This window comes from Equus quagga, chromosome 4, assembly GCF_021613505.1.
Source record: "Equus quagga isolate Etosha38 chromosome 4, UCLA_HA_Equagga_1.0, whole genome shotgun sequence".
Lineage (NCBI taxonomy): Eukaryota > Metazoa > Chordata > Mammalia > Perissodactyla > Equidae > Equus > Equus quagga.
The window spans coordinates 55,806,593-55,824,521 of record NC_060270.1 but is presented as its reverse complement, the minus strand read 5'-3'; positions in this window follow the sequence as shown (position 1 = coordinate 55,824,521).

Below are 17,929 nucleotides of genomic sequence, written 5' to 3'. Positions count from 1 at the left end.
ACAAATCTCTATCTTCAAGTTCGTTTCCCTGTGAGCCTCCCCCGGTACAAACACTTGGACACATAACATTAAAACTGTTCAGAAACAGTGGTAAACGGAAACCTTAAAAGATATGATAGAAAAAAAAAGAATAGGATTATTATCTTTAAAGTAGCAGTAAGAAGACTGACAGCTGATTCAAAACAGGAAAGATGGAAGGCAGAAGCAAAGGAAACAACAACTTGAAAATGCTGAAAGGAAATCTACCAATGTACTATATCACACTTGGGAAAAATAATATTCAAATGAAATAATGTCATTTTCAGAGAAGAATGAACTGAGGAATTTTTTGCCAGAAATATTCACTAAAAGAAGAACAATAAATAAATAAAGAGAAGGCTTCAAGAAGAATAATGAACCCAGGCAGAAACCTGGAAGTTCGAGAGAAAAAAAAAAAAGAACGCTGGAAAAAGAACTTAGGATGAAAGTGGAATAATAAAAATGAGTAATCCAAAAGAAGGCAAAAAGGAGGAAGAAAAGAATATATACAAATGCAAACTCAGCATTTTTAACAATAAATAGTAGTTTAACAATACTCTGTGTTTTGATCTTCTTTTCATGTGTGTATGAAGATAGGGAAGGAGTCATTAAGCTCAACATTAGAAGAACATCAAAGTATTTTCATTACTGAAAATTCTGGAACAAAGGTCTACCGGAAGTAAAGAGGGAAATAAGAAATTTCACTGTCTTTATGTCACAATTCTTAAAGGATGAGGCTGTGTTACCTGTGAGTTCTAAGTTTCAAAATAATTCATTCAATAGAACAGGCTGACATAATAAAAATGGATTTAGGAAATGCTAAAGCATGAGTATTATTTCTATAACTGAAATAATTTCATGACAAAGATAGATGACCATGAAAAGAAAAATTCTATAACTGTGAGAGAATTAAGGGGCTATTAAACAAAAAGGAGATCTACAATGAGGTAAGAGGCTTGACCCAAAAGATAAGTCAATGTACTCCTTCCTTCACTGAAAAGTCTTGATATGAAAAACAATATCAACTGTACTAAACTGTGACCAGTGAATTTGTTTAGATTCTGATAAAAACTCCTTGACTTTACGCAGACCTTGCAAACCAATAGCAAGTTCATGGATAAAACATGGAATAGCAATGGTTTATGGCATATGACATTGAGTGAAAGATTTTTAAATAGCTTTTTTTAAAAATAATAATTGCAGAGGAACTTCAATTTAGACTCATAACAAAACATCATTAATTCAGATAACAGCAGGAATGGCCTCCCTTATTTCAACATGTCCACAATGAAAAAGAGAATGAAGCAAGACTGATAAAGGTAGTTATGCGATTAACCTCATTATATAGACTTTTCACATATTTAAAGACGGAATTATGTAGAAACCATAGATATTCCAAATTTAGAGGGCTGGAGAAAATCATTCATTCTTTATAAGAAAATATCGAGAGTCATGGTCTCCCAGGATAGGATGATCTTTATCAGAAAAATAATTCTCCAAACAAAATTCTGTCCTCCACCTACGGGTAAAGAAGCCTTGCCCTAAGAAGCAAATTCACAAAAGGTCGTAAAAAGAAATCCTACATTTTTTCCACAGTGGAATTTAAAATAGTCTGAAGAAACTTATGGTAACTATGGTGGAAGTTATCAGTGCTCACTTCCTCTTATGGTAATAACTAGACTACATTTTTCAGTCTCCTTGAATCAAAATGACTATGTGGCTAAGTTTCACTGATGCAATGTGAGTAGAAATGTCATTTCTAGGCTGAGGTGGTGAAAAGCAGGAATGTCTTCTCTAATGTTTTTTTTTTTTTATCCACTAACTAAATGGAGAGGACCCTGAGCATCTTGAAGAGGGGAGAGATACCAAAATGGAAGAAGCTTGGTTTCTGAGTTACTGATTAAATTCAAGTCATTCAGGAGAGCTACCCACCCAGAAATACCCCTCTGGGTAATTGGACAAAGAGAAAAATACACTACATTTTCACTTGCTATAGCACTGAGTTTTTAGATTTTATCATTTATATCATCTAGTATTACTTACTGTCACTAATAAGCAATTAAATCTTTCTTTTTAAGTCCATCTCTCTACCACCATAAATACCATATAAAAATTATTTAATTCTTTCCCAAAACTTTTGTGAGTTTTCTTTGTTACTTGACAAACACACCTAATGAAAATAACAATTCTCTTGAGTATTTAATGGTGTGCAAATCAATATGTGTATTTTGGTGGATAAATGGCTATTATGCCAAGTCTCAGCTCTCATGAAGTTACAGGCTACTGGAAGAGGAGATAAAATAAGTTTAGTAGCCCTAATGAGAGGAAGAACAAAATGCTAGCTGTCACAATGGGTCTGTTAATATAAATTGGAAACAGATTTCCAAATGGTGCCCTCTCCAATATGGGGATGTCAGATCAGAGTATATGAAGTTTGAAAACTGCTTATTTTAAATATTTAGACATATTTGTAAATCCATCAAATATATCACAGTATAGACAGCTATTATTTCTTCACAGAATTAGAGTTCTGGAATTATTTTGCATATATGTTGTAAATACCTATTGTTTATTTTAACTTGGATTAGGTAATACTCATTTAGAGTCCTTATTTTTTACAAGATTATTTTTATCTTTGAAATTAAATAAATTGTTTTTATATCTCTATTTATATTCTCAAAAAAAGTTATGACAGAGTAAATTATAATATATGCAAGTAACGAGGTCATATCAAAAAGAGAGAACAAAATTCAGTCATACCGTGATAAACTATGTGTATATTTTGGTGTGGTTAATTGAATTTTACTGATGTAAAAGGTAATTTTCTCTTGGTTTAATTCCATTTTAATTTTTTGTAAGAGAAATAAAAGCTATGTAAAGTGACTGATGAATTTGCTGGGAAATGAAATTTAGGGATAATTTAGAAAATTAGTAGTCTAAATTTAGAACAACAATACAGTTAGGTAGCACACGATGTAGTATACTCCCACACAATGTCTGCTAAGCAATTATTTGCTGACAATAAAGATCCTTAAATTTCAGTTAACTCATTATCTTTTGCTGGTAATGCTAATGTAAAATCTAGTATGTGGAAATTTTTTCTCCTAATTTTCAAGGTTTGTTTCAAAAAAAACTTTAATTAAAATCTTGGATAATTTTGTACATGCCAAAAATTATTGAATTTTTTAAGTGTTCTTAGTTTATAGAAAATATATATTTAAATACAGATGTTTTCCTGCATATTTAAATTTGAAGGCAAACCTATGTATAATTAACTAAAATATTTCTATTTAGCAAACGAAACTGGTTTTAGGAAGAAGCCTCATAGAGCACACTGATTTTAGCAATTAGTTGAATGATACTTTTCCAATTGACCTTTAGGAGTTGGAAATATAATTGCAATACATGTTTAAGTTCTGTCATTGCTTTGATGGCTATAGAATTCTGATACCCTAATTGCACTGCAAACTTAATAAAAGAAGAAAAAAAGCTCTTATAATTTCATTTGTTTGAATTAGTTGTATGTTTTGGGTTTTATTTGCTAGAATAGCATAATTGAACATCTTTTCATATAAAATTAAACAATTTTTTAAAAGAAATTCTCAGTGTTAAATTAAAAATTTTAGGAATCCTTTGGTCTGTCCTAAAACAGTCTAAAAATCAAGTTAATTAACAGAAAATTATGTTTAGATTTAGAAACTGATATGCAAATTAACATGTTTCAAATATATAAAATTAAATTTAAAAAGACATAAGATGCTGCTTTATTAGCTATTAGTTTATCAAATGGAGGGTTTTATTTGTGTTTTTCTTTATTACTTATTTGCTTTTGTTTCTATGGATTGCGAAGCTCTCAACAATGGTGTACCAGAATACAAAATAATAAGAAATAATAAATAGATTATAAATAATAGATATATATAAATATATAGATTTATATAATCTATATATTTATATAAATAAATAGATTATAAAAAAGATAATAAAAAGATTATTTCTAGAATGGTCCAAATTAAATATGTTCTTGTAAAATGGCATTTATCTATTGTGTAAATTGGAAGACATACAAAAGATTATCCTTAAGATTCCATTTTCCTGAAATATATTAATGTAAAATATTCAAATTTAATATATAACTTTAAATTTACAATCTTTTTTATTCTTGCCGATGCATCTTGGGTAGATGGAGGCTAAATGTATAAATATGTTTGGAATAAAATTATAAATTCTATAAATTTAGTGGATTATCGATTTTCTAGCATTATAAAAGTTATATTAAAAATCTATTTTCCAAGATTCCTGTCCATTTTCTGATTAAGAATAACTGTATTTGAGGGGCCGGCTTCGTGGCCGAGTGGTTAAGTTCGCGTGCTCCGCTGCAGCGGCCCAGGGTTCGGATCCTGGGCGCGGACATGGCACCGCTCGTCAGGCCACTTGAGGCGGCGTCCCACATCCCACAACTAGAAGGACCTGCAACCAAGATATACAGCTGTGTACAGGGGGGGTTTGGGGAGATAAAGCAGAAAAAAAAAAGAAAGAAAAAGATTGGCAACAGTTGTTAGCCCAGGTGCCAATCTTTAAAAAAAAAAAAAATCACTGTATTTGAAAATATGGAAAGTGCTATATTTATTTGAGAAAAATTTTTTGGGTAGAAACCTGGATAAACAGCAATGCGCAGCATACAGACAGGGGAGGAGGTGCAGAAAGAGGTCGCCTCTGGTCAAAATTGTTCAGCTATTTTTATTTGTCTGATCACTGATATATAACTTTTCTGAGCTTCTGTTCTTTTATCTGCAAAGCAAGAAGTCAGAATTATATTATCTATAAGGTTCTTATTATGATTTAATTCTCTCATATGAAAATATTATTCCATACTGCTTTTCTCTCCTGTACCAGTCACTCTGCTTTTGAATACAGCAGTATAGAGTTTACTACTATGGCGTAACAAACTTAGTGGCTTAGAACAACACAGTTTAGCAGCTCAGTTCTACAGGTCATGAGTCTGGCACAGCATGACTGCATTCTCTGCTGAGGCTGGCACAAGGCCGGGATCTAGCGAGGTGTTGGACATACTGTGGCTCTCATCAAAAGCTTGGGATTATCTTCCAAACTCAATCGGGTTGTTGGCAGAATTGTTTCTTGTAGCTCTAGGAATGAGATCCCTGTTTCCTTGCTGGTTGTCAGCCAAGGTCATTTTCTACTCCCAGAGACCATCTACATTCCTTGCCATGTGGCTTCCTCCATCTCAAAAGCTAGCCATGGAAAATCTCCCTCACTTCGAATCTATCTCATGTTTAGAATTTCTCTGACTTCAGGTGTCTCACCAGGAAGAGTTCAGACCCTCATAAGGGCTCACCTAATTAAGGGAAGCTCACCAAGGATCATCTTCCTATCTTAAGGTCAACTGATATGAGACCCTAATTATACCTACTAACTACCATCTGAGCAGCACTTAGATTATTGTTCAATTGAGTAACTGGTAAAAGGCGAGTGTTCCCCAGTGGGATGGGAATCTTGAGAGACATCTTAGAATTCTGCTCACTACAAGCAGTGAATGTCAATTATAATTGCTTCTTTCATGATATATGCAACCAAGTTTGGAAAAAAAATCAATGCCCAAATAATGATTTACATGTTTCTTTGACAAATGTTAAATAGAAGCGTAGGTTTCTTTGAGAGCAGTTAACGAAGATTATCTTAATTGGACAATGCAAGTGAGCTATCCATTTGTACCCAAAGCATAACTGGTCTTTAGATTTCAATTGAAGGCATGTTATCTCCCTAAATCTTTCTTTAGTCGACATTTCTCCCACCGACTTATCATGGCATTTGGATGTTGCACTGGTATTCTCCACTTACCCTTCAAATCTACTCCCTCTTTTTTACTTCATGCTTTGCCCACCCGACCCACCTCCTCCAGGAGGTGGAAATTTGTAGGCTATTTTAACTGGGTCTGTTACCTTCTGTCTCCTGACTGGATGTGATCAGTGGCAGACACCAGCAAGAGATCAGAAGTGGGAGAATGGTGATGTTGGGGTACTTCTCCCTCTGCTAGCCTGTAGATTGACACAGTTCCTGTCCAGGAGATTGCTCCCCCAACTACAGCTCTGTGTCTCTGGGCAACAGTAACAGTTCTCTCTTCTCTTCCCTTCAATCTAACCGTGGTAGCAGATCGCTGCTGTTTCTGACCTTGGGTTCTTTATTATCTGTTTTTTATTTTCTTTAACATTACCCAAATATTGTCAATATTCTCCTGCAGTTATCCTATTTGTGAGTGGAATCTGTTACCTGATACTCTAACCGATACAAATTTTGTATTACTACCTGGTAATTTTCTTGCCAAAATACCCTCAAATTTGTTTAGGGTAGCAACATGTTATGTGAAATATATGAGACCATGAAAGATAGTTATGGCCAATGGGACATAATCAATGGATGTTTCTGGGAAAGCACCCTACATTCCTGTTACAAATGACAACCATCCCCTCTTCTTCCTTCCTGCTTCTTTCTGCTTGGTTCAGAGCAGGAGACATGTAGTCATAAAACCACAAGCACGTAGTAAAACACCAAGCCCCTAAGGGGGAGAGTGAAAAGATGGAAGCAGCCTGAATGCCTTGTGACAGCTTCGAGCTGCCATAATAGCCCTGAGCTTCCTGATACAAATAAATCCCACTGTCGGTAGTATTTTTTGTCTCCAACTGGCAGGTGAATGTACTCCTGACTAATATGTCCACCCACCTGTGCCTCTCATGCTTCTGTCCATACAACAGTGTCATCAGCAGGTTAAGTGAGGGCATATGTGTTCGTGGAACATTTTCTTTACTGTTTCTGCTGACCGCAGTCAGGGCACAGGCGGCTAAGCAAGCCTGCAATTCTCAAGCTGTTCTTGCACAGGTAAGCTCAACTTAACCCTTCAGCACACACGTTCCTCTAATTTCTTATTTTCAATAGAAACTCATCAAGACACCAGTCTAGACTGTCTCATAATACTTTGCAAGAGTTTTATGTTCCCCAGCCTCTAGTTTGTAATTACTTCAGTTACGTTTGCTTGTTCAGTGGCAAGTTCAGTGCCCTTTTACAAGATGTACATGCAATTCAGCATTTGTAGGAGCCTTACTGCTGTTTTATTAAACTCCCCGCTTCGTTTTTGGCTCACCTCACACTTCACACTTCTGATGTTGAGAAAGCAAACCTTTGCATCTCCCTCTTTTGATTTCTCCTCCCGTATCAACTTGACGGTCTGTGTATTTTGTCCTTAATTTGCTTTCTTAACTCATTATATTTCTACTAAATATTCCTGTGGATGTTTTCTCTGTTACATGATTAATACACTTTCTGATTCTCCTCGATAAGTACTGGTCACTTCACATTTTATCTGTGACATGTTAATAGCTCATCTCCTTTGGGACATTTAGAAAATTAGATGAACAGAAACCACCTTTTTTTTTTTTCCAGGAAACCCTTATTCCTTTACCCAGAACTGAGGTGTCATGAGCAATCAAAGGTTTGATCAGACATCTGTCTCTCTACAGGTCATGATTTAGCTCACACGGGCTTGGAGTAATTAAGCCTGAGAAAGTTTTTCAGCATATATGGGAAGAAATAGATCTGAGAGCAAGAAGGAAGAACAATCGAGATGATAGGGAATTTCATTTTCATAACATGTCGGAGGGAAGAAATCTCATGATACATGATGTCGGATAATTAGTGATGTTTAGTAGAGAAGAAGCAGATTTGATAAGACACAGATATTTTGAAATTAGAAGACTAGATCAAAAGGCAGCATGAGACTTTCTTTTATGGGGTCTTCTTTCACATCACATTCATATGATTCTGATTTTTGAGGCTGAGCCTTGCTACAGGCCATTAGCTTTTTACTGTGAGCTGCTGAGATGAGACAGCAGCAAGATAAAACAGCAAACAAAGAATTTAATGTGAGAAATTAAAATGGTCAGCTTGTTGAACTTGGTTACATTTTACTAATACGAAGAAAAGTAAAATCTGTTGCTGAAGTGATAAGGAAATGCTAGAGAATGTTTTTATAAATTGTTCATTTTCCATCTCATTTTTATTATGGTAACAATTAAAACTGAAATTGCGTTCCCAGCATTAGTGCCGTTACAGTGATATTTCATAGATACTATTTGGTGCTGTCGTATTGAGACAGAGTGATAAAAGGAAATAATACCCATTTTATGCTTTTGTGTAATAAAGACTTTTCATGCTTCTCTTCAAAGTTTGAGATTTTTCTCATTAACAAAATTAAATAAAATGGTGATTTGGGGAATGCTCTGTCACTGTTATTATACCTTTTCTGGTTTATTTGTACTTATTGAAACATTTATGTAAGTACAACAATAAATTTACACAGCTTGGATTAACTTCTTTTTTTTCCAAATGCAAGCAAGTACCATTTGTCATATTTCTGAGTCATTTTCAGAGGAGTGTGATACTAACATCGAAATTACCCCATTTGAGGCTTCCAATTTCTGACTGGCAAGATGCATTTATATCTTTAGGTGTCAGAAATGAGGATGAAACAGAAAGACTGAGGGGGAAATTGGAAGTGATGCCATGGGGCCCGAGGGGAGTCAGACAGGACTTGGTGATGAGATTATGTGTATTCTGAGACAGAGGTCATAACCTCAGACCTACACAAAGCCGGGAGCTGAAACCGAACTACACCACCCTCCCTAATGGGTAGAAAGCACTCGGATAAATACTTACTTACAGCATACAACACTAGCAACGATTAGCGTGGTAACGCGCTTTCTATCTTTCTGCCTGTATATCTTTATTGGTAACACAATAAAAAATGCCCAAGACGAGCAGGGCGCATGTTCAGGTCACTAATGGATTTGATCCTATTTACTGCCACCCCCAACTCTACCCAAAATAAAACATGATCTTGAGGTCTAGGACTTTTATTTGTTGTGTTTATGGCAGTCACTTTAGTGACTTACACAGAGTAGCTGTTAGTAAATAATTGCTAAATGAATAAAGTTTCTTTCTGTTTTCTATTTTTTTTTTTTGAGGAAGATTAGTCCTGAGCTTATATCTGCCACCAATCCTCCTCTTTTTGCTGAGGAAGACTGGCCCTGAGCTAACACCCATGCCTATCTTCCTCTAGTTTATATGTGGGACACTTGCCACAGCATGGCTTGTCAAGTGGCACGTACATCCACACGCGGGATCCGAACTGGTGAACCTGGCCCAGAAGCTGAGCATGCGAACTTAACTGCTGCGCCAGCGGGATGGCCCTTCTGTTTTCTTTTTTACATAAACAAATTATCTAAAAAAAGACTAATATCTAGACGTACTAAGAAGGACTTGCAGAAATGACATCTTATCATGTAAACAAATTACAGATACCCATAAATTTCTTACCAAATTTGATTATATGTAAAATTTCTGTATGTCAAAAAAATCGTAAAAAGATAAAAAGTAAGTTTACAGATATTTTTACTCTAAAAGATAAAAAGTAAAAGCTTTCATTTCAAATTATAGGTTTTAATGAAAGAGCCACATAGATCTATCAAAGATTTTTAAGAAAAATTATTTCATTCCTGAGAAATTGGATTTTTTCCATTTATAGCTTATTTTTCAGTAGTTAATGGATTTAAAATGGTCATTTTGGCAGCTTATTTTAAAATAGTTTCCTCTATATTTGTCAATTCACTCATGACCCATACCTCTTTGTTAATAATAAGAGGAAGAATACACAGTGCACTGAAAATGTAATTCTTCTTTAAACTAGCCTCAAATAGACATTTTTGATGTTTTTCCCTCTTATTTTATCATCTCTCCTTTTGTAACTATCTTGTCAATGTTTAAAATTCTGAAAAAAAATAAAATGTAAGAATTTTAATCATAGTATTATCTTCAATAACTGATTTCAATTTGGAAAGAATTAATGCATGGAGAAGTCCTAGACTATGAGAAGGAAATTTGATTGTATAAAATCACTTTATATGAGATATGATCATTTAGGCACGCACACCTTTAATTTCAGGGCTCTCCTATCACAAAAGTTCACAAACCGAGAGCACTTATTTGAATATGTTATTTTGTTCCTGCTAAAATTCCAGAAATAACACATCTGGAAGAATTGCTTTATGATTGGAGCATGAATAGACACTATTAATTCAGTAATAATGCCATGATTTAAGTTAATTATGCTTTACCACTAAGTCTCAGGAAAATTACTATGTCTGAGTTGTACTACCTATTCTCAGGAAATCACTTCAAAGACATTAATTCTACCTGTTAAATGATCCTAGTTATGTCTCAGAGTACACTATCCTTCATATGTGCCTCAGATTCCTACAGCCATTTATTTAAAACTGATTTGTTGCTTGCAAACAATTATGTCCATTGTTTGTCACATCTATTTTCCATCATTGGAACACACTGGATCACAACCGTTAAAGTCAAAAAATTCCTTTTGTTATGATACAGAGTCACTGCCTTTTTACTTTTTTGAATCAGATAACACTTTGCTGTTTAAAAATTCACAATTGGAAACATTAAAACTAAAAAGTACTTTAATTCAGAATCATTTTATTTTATTTTTTTTTATTTATTTTTTTTTAAAGATTATTTTATTTTTTCCTTTTTCTCCCCAAAGCCTCCCGGTACATAGTTGTGTATTCTTCGTTGTGGGTCCTTCTAGTTGTGGCATGTGGGACGCTGCCTCAGCGTGGTCTGATGAGCAGTGCCATGTCCGCGCCCAGGATTCGAACCAACGAAACACTGGGCCGCCTGCAGCGGAGCGCGCGAACTTAACCACTTGGCCACGGGGCCAGCCCCTAATTCAGAATCATTTTAGAAAATTAAATATGACATTTCTTCTTCTCTCTCTCTCTCCCTTCTTGGCTTTTTAAAAATCATTTTACATACAATAATAGTATCAAGTAAAACCTTTTATTTGTTTATGTTATTAAGTAAATTTCATATCTTAAGCAGTGAATCAGATCAGAGAGAGTAGCTGGAAATTTAAGAAGTAGGCTCCATTATTTAAAATATTTCATCAAGGGTTATAAAGACTTACTTTACATAATTAACATGTTATGACTGAAGGGTCAACCTTTCTAACAGACTGTATGAGTCATAGTGAAAATATTACTTTGGCAAATAAGCTAATATACTGTAAAATGGTTATAAGTAAAAATTTTTCCTGCAGGGGATGGAGCTTTAATCCTCTCTGTTTCAATCTATCTGAATTATGAGGTGACGGCACATCTAGTTCTTAGCAACACCTCGTGTTTCCGCCAGTAAAATCACTTTGGCAAAGTTATTTGTCGTATCATAATACTTACTTTATATATTCACATATGCATTTGAAAGATATGGTCTAGTTCCTCATTAGATATTCGGTTTGAGGAGCAATCAAGCTAAAAGAAATGACACCACTTTTAGAAAATAGTTTTGTAAAGGGGTAACCAAATGCAAAGATTGATTACTAAATAAGAGAGTAAGATTAGTGGATATGAGCAACGTAGTTTGGAACAATGTGACCTTCCGCTCTTGGGCTTCCTACTTCTATATTATTTCCCATTGATTAGGTTTTTGCCTCTATATACTCTTCTCTTTTGTTATTTGTTACTGTTTTTTTAATTGCACAAAATTATAGTCACTTTGTTCAACATAGTTCAGTAGGTTTATTCTCTGATGTACCCTCTGATCTCCAAATATAAAAATACACATATGTGTTGTCTGTCTATATGATATGTAAAATATATATATAAATTGTATATTCTCTGAACTAAATTAATTTGATAGGACAATGTAAAAAGCACTTTAAAAATAGGTAAATGAAAAATGCCCCAAATTATAATTGCAGACATAATATCCATTTAAAAAGAACAAATAAAACAAAAAGAATCAGAAGCAAAAATTGAACAATAGTTTATGGAAAAGAACATTCTACAGACTTAACTCATCTTTGTTAGTAAAACAAGTTTCATGTGTTTTTCCAAGTTTCGGGCTCGCTTTTCAATGTTATTTGATGAGAAGATGCTCTTAAGGTTAATATAGAAAAACTTATCTTTCTTTTATATTTAGTACTTTTTGTATTTATTATATAAAAAAAAAAATTCCCTATCCCAATTTCAGAAACATTTATTTTTAAGTTATCTTTCAAATATTTTTGTTTGCTTTTAACGTTTGAGAACTTAATCCAATGGCATTTAATTTCTATTAATGGTATGAGGTAGGTGCCTAATTAAATTTTCATTCCCAGGAATAACCAAATTTTCTAGCTCTAGTAACTGAACGATTCTGTTGTTGTCAATTGTTCTGCTAGCCAAGTATGTCACATATCAAAGTTCCTTTGGTAAATTTATTTCTGCACCATGTTTTTGCAAATAGCTTTGTAATAAAATCTGATTCCTGCTAGGGATCTTTTCCCTTTATTCTTTACCTTTAGAGGTTTCTTGGCTGTTTTTTGCATTGGAGCATAGTTTCCCGATTCAATTTCTGAACTCTTTGACAGTAGCAACATTGGGAAGGGTTAGCATCTTTTGTCATGGTCCATGGGCCTTCAGGATTTGGTGGCGAGTGGAGAAGAGAATACAGGAGGACGATCAAACCTTATGCTTCACCCCAGAAGGACTTTTAGACTGTCCTTATGTTAACCTTGTTTGCATCTGAATCTACATTTTGGGCCATAGGAGACAATTTCTATAGTAAATGAGCAGGCAGCAATTGTCTCAAAGGAAGAAGAGAAGAGGCAAAAGAGAACTTAAGGAATTTTTTTCTAATCTCTGTTCTAACTGCCATGCCCAGCAGCCCTCCGCCTAGGTGGTAGTGTTGTTCAACACAAATACATCAGTCGAAGATAAGTATTTGCTCCAGGATTTTCAATGCAGTTATTTCTGTTAGTTCCTAACATCCTAGTTTCTCCTTAAAACTTGCAAGGTGACTGGAGGGAGCTGGTGGTAGTAGCAGTCTATTCTAGGTGACTCTCTTGACAGGAATTAGAGAAGTTGCCCTTACTCTTAACTATCTGGAAGATGTTATTCAATCTGGCTCTTGTCTTGATTTTGTGGATTAATTGTGTCTTCCTAGGTTTATATCAATGCTTTTTGTCCTTAAAATTCAATAAATACAGCCAGGGGGTTATTTTCCTTATTTCTTATTTTTGTTTACTGTATCAAACATTTCTTATGAACTATTCTAGATTCTCTCGCTCCAATCGTTTCTCTTTCGAGTCACTCCTAAGGTGTGGGCTCCAACTAACTTGATGATGGCTTAACTTCACAAGGCCTCCCAGAAATGCTGCAGAATTAATAAACCTCAGGGAAAATCTTTAAATGATGGGAGATAAGAGCCAGTAGATAAATTATTCATTCTCATCTAGAGCGGCTGTCTTCAAAAACAGTTCATACAGCTTGTCAGAAGATAATTCCATGAGACGGAGTAATCAGTGGCACTTAGGGGAGGCCAAGTCAATAAGCCTTCCTAGTGTAGGCTCTCTCTCCCTATGAGCATCACTCTTTCCTCCTGGGATCACCAACTTTACTGATGCAGCACAGGAGGTGCTGACTCAGGCTCTGATTTCTGAGGAGCTCAGTCTGACTTCTACTATATGTGGATCGCACATAACCTGAAAATATAAGCATACTTTAGTGCATAAATGACCTTTCCTATTGCAAATTTAAAAGAATTTATGTTACATTTTGTATGCTTTTCTTTCTCTAGGAAAATACCTTTACATTATTTTGTATAAGTATTGTCTGATTCTATGTCTTGAAATTCAGTGGGAGAAATAAAAAATGAAACCAGTAGTAATAGGAAATCAACTTAGACGTACTAATTATCTTTCAAATACTATATGGCATGAGAACATACAAAGCATACAAAATTACTGCAGAAAACCAAATTAGTAATGTAGAAGACAGAATTGGGAAAATTACATAGAGTAAAAAAGAAGAAAGTTTATTTTCTGGAGTAAAGCATTGAAAATATGCTCTTCATCTATAACCTAAATGCCATACTAACCTCAAACATTTTATTGTTTAGTGTCTCCAAATTTACATATTGATTTTCCCAGTTTTAATTATTTATTCTAAACAGTAGATATAGATAAGATTGCTATTTACTGAAAAAATGTGCAAGCGACTTATTTTGGAGTCTCCTTCTGGTATAATTGAACATCATTATCAAAACCCAGTGATAACAATTTATATTATTATCTCCATCATTTGCTATATTGAGGAGTTTGGAGACAGATCTGGAGCTATGGAGAGTGGAAATCTATTTTGTATTATTTCCTGAACCTCAAAAGTGAGGTTTCCTTATCTTACAGTCAATTGTGTTTGGCCTCTTCTCTAAGAGCATGGTAATCTCTATCTAGCCTCTTTCTTTGAGTTTCTGACCACCTGGTCACCAGTTATTGACCAACTGGTAAAACAGTTATTGTCCATGCAATTAAAGTTTATTTTCTATTTTTATTTCATGGAAGTTTTGCTTTTAGACAAATACATATTTTTAAAAATTGAAGAAAATGTAATAAACAATGTTATCTTTCAATCATTAGGTAGAATTTTTTCCCCCAGGTTCTTTTTGTTTATTTTTCTATTTTCATTAAAAGTTGTATTACATGATAATGCCCCCATCAAAAGAAAATATCACACTACACTAATGACAGATTAATATGTTTAGAAAAATCATTTTTAACTCTAATATTTAGCAATTATTAATAACTGTAGTCTGGTAACATTGTACTTTTCCCTGAAACTTTCAGAATTGAATCCCCAAGATATTTTTATGAATATATTAATAGAAATCCTATTAGAAATGACCCTATGATATCACTATATTTTATATCTCTATTCTTATACAGAAACATAGGCAGAATGCATTTTCAATGAATTGCAAAATGTGGCCTTTCATATTCCATAGAACAGAAAATAAAAATTGTTTTATTTATAAAATTTAATATATTTATAAAGTAAATAAAATAATAAATAAATAAATAAAATTTATTATATTTATGAAATTTATTACAAAATTGCTTTATTTAATAGAAAATAAAATAAGTTGTATGGAATCTTGATGTTAAGATAAAGGATGATATGGGTTCTTATATAATGTAAATCCTTTTTTACCCCATCTCTAGTATTACTGATATTCAAACTGACAGCAGCTTCATCAAGGACTTCTTTCTTACCAAAGTCAATTAAAATATTCTTTATATCATGATGCTTTCTGAAGGAATATATTTGTAAATTACTTTGTATTTAGCAAATATTACTAGTTTCTAAAGCTGGGCTTTATAAAATGTCATAGGTTTAAATTTCATAAAATTTAAAACTTTGTATTTGAGTTCCACTTTTTGAAATTAAGCGTACATTTTAATAATCATATTGCTAATCAGATAAATAACAAAATTCTGTCTTCTATCTATGAATCTTTAAATTTGTTTACATCAAAAAATAAATGTAATTGCTCTAAATCAGAAATAATACTGCCGCATATCCTACAGCAGAGTTAAAAAGATATGGGATTTAGAAACAAAGTACTTCATAGATAATGAGGTACCAAAGCTTTTTTGTTGTTTTTGTTCTTACCAAGCATCTGAGTAATTCTACTCTTGCTAAAATATAAATGAAACTTGATAAGTCAAAAACTCTGGTTCATACTCTGAAATTGCATTGATTTCCCAAACATTTTTTTTTTAAAGCTTGGCTCTGAACTAACATCTGTTGCTAATCTTTTTTTCCCTTCTTCTCCCCAAAGACCCCCGGTACATAATTATGTATTCTAGTTGTAGGTCTTTCTAGTTGTGCTGTGTAGGATGCTGCCTCAGTGTGGCTTCATGAGCCATGCTAGTCCAGGCCTAGGATCTGAACTGGCGAAACCCTGGGCCACTGAAGCACAGGGCACAAACAAAGACTCAGCCACGGGGCCAGTCCCCACAAACATTGTTTTTACACCTCAAAATGTGGAACTTGTAAACAACTGTCTCTTATGCATTAAATAAACCAAGAAGTCAAATTTTACCACTTTGCTCTGTTAGATAATTGACTACTCTTTTCAGTTCAATAAGTTACATAGCACTTTTAAGCTATGCATAAGCCTGGCTTTGGCGTTACAGCCACTGATCAGAAAATTCCTGAAAAATTTACTGGGAACAATCTCATCTAAAGTTACTTTAGTATATATCAGAATTGTATAACTACCTAGAACAGAGTATATACAGAGTCTTAAATTTCTCCTCACAAATTACTCAGTAACTTCAAAAGAAAATAGAGCAACTATGTTGAAGAGAAACCAGACAACACTTCATCTAAATGATCAAAATTAACATAACCAATAATGGAGAAACAGGTATTGTGTGCCTGAAAATATGATACTCTGGGAAGGAATAATCAATTTTATGTAGTTTTAGCCCAAAATAGATAGCCTGAACCAAATAATGAGGAAGAGAGTCAGAAAACAACAAAACCCAAATTGAAATACCTCGCATGACTGAAGGAAGCTTCCAGATTAAAGGAGAGCAAACAAGCACCGCAAACAGGTCTTTACCTGGTGGAATCCTTTGTAGGAAAAGCAAACAACAAACTCCTTTACAGGCTATTATTGCAAAAATATTATTGCGATGAATTTCAATATACTGCAGACTAAAGTGTCCTGGCAATGTTAAGCTTCCTAAACATGGTAATTGTAGTGCTGTTATTTAAATGAAATACTTTGTTCTTAGGAAATACACTAAATAAAGTATTAAGGAGCAAAGGAGCATGTTATAACTTGTTGAACCCGGGCGAATAGTATGGGGGATTATTTTGTGTATTTTTTCAACTTTTCTGAAAGTTGGAAATTATTTCAGAATAAAATGTTAAAAGATATAAATAAATGTCTGAATAAAATAAGATGCATTCTTGAGAATCCAAAAATTCTTAGCAATTGAGTTATAGGCATCTCAGTTTGGGTTATTTATTTTCTTTTTAAAAGTATGTGCATTTCCTGAATTTTAAAGAGATATGGCAAATTTATTTACATGAGATTTAGGCAGAATATATCTGGTTCAATGTTTATGCATTAACTCTTTTATATATTTGTAAGGTTAACGTAAAAATTAAAAGAAAAGGTGAAACAAAAAGTGAAGCATATTAAAATCTAGAAAAAATGTCCAAAAAGCAGGGAAGAAAATAAAAATAGATCCCAAGGTGTTCAGATATAGTTGTTATTAACCACAGACTTTGAAAGTAATCATTGGGGGCCAGCCTGGTAGTGCAGCAGTTAAGTTCATGCTCTGGGCTTCAGCCGCCTGGAGTCCACAGGTTCAGATCCTGTGTGTGGCACTTATCGAGCCATGCTGTGGCAGGCATCCCACATATTAAATAGAGGAAGATTGGCATGGATGTTAGCTCAGGGCCAATCTTCCTCAGCAGGAAAAAAAAAAAAAAGAGTAGGATTGTCAGTGGATGTTAGCTTAGAACTAATCTTCCTCAAAAAAAATAATAATCATGATTTTTTTTCAAGAAAACAGGAAACAATGGACTAAATATATGAAGAACTGGTGAATTTAAAAAAAAATTTAGAATCATATAAAATTCTAAAATATCTGAAATTAAGAAATTATTGAATGTGTTTAATAGCAGAATACAAAATTGTTCATCTAAAAGACTACACAAATAGAAAATTATGGAAAAATTGAAGAGATGAACAGAAAAAAATGAAAGACAAAGGTGCAGAAATAATCACAAGAGAGCTGTGGAATACAGGAAAGGCTCAAAGTCTAAGTGGATGACTCTTGAAACCACTATGCTAAGTGAAATAAACCAGTTACAGAAGGACAAATACTGTACAGTTCCAAATATTGTACGATTTCTCCATGTAATGGAATATTACTCAATCAGAAAAGGGAATGAAATTCTGATACATGCTACAATATGGATGACCCTTG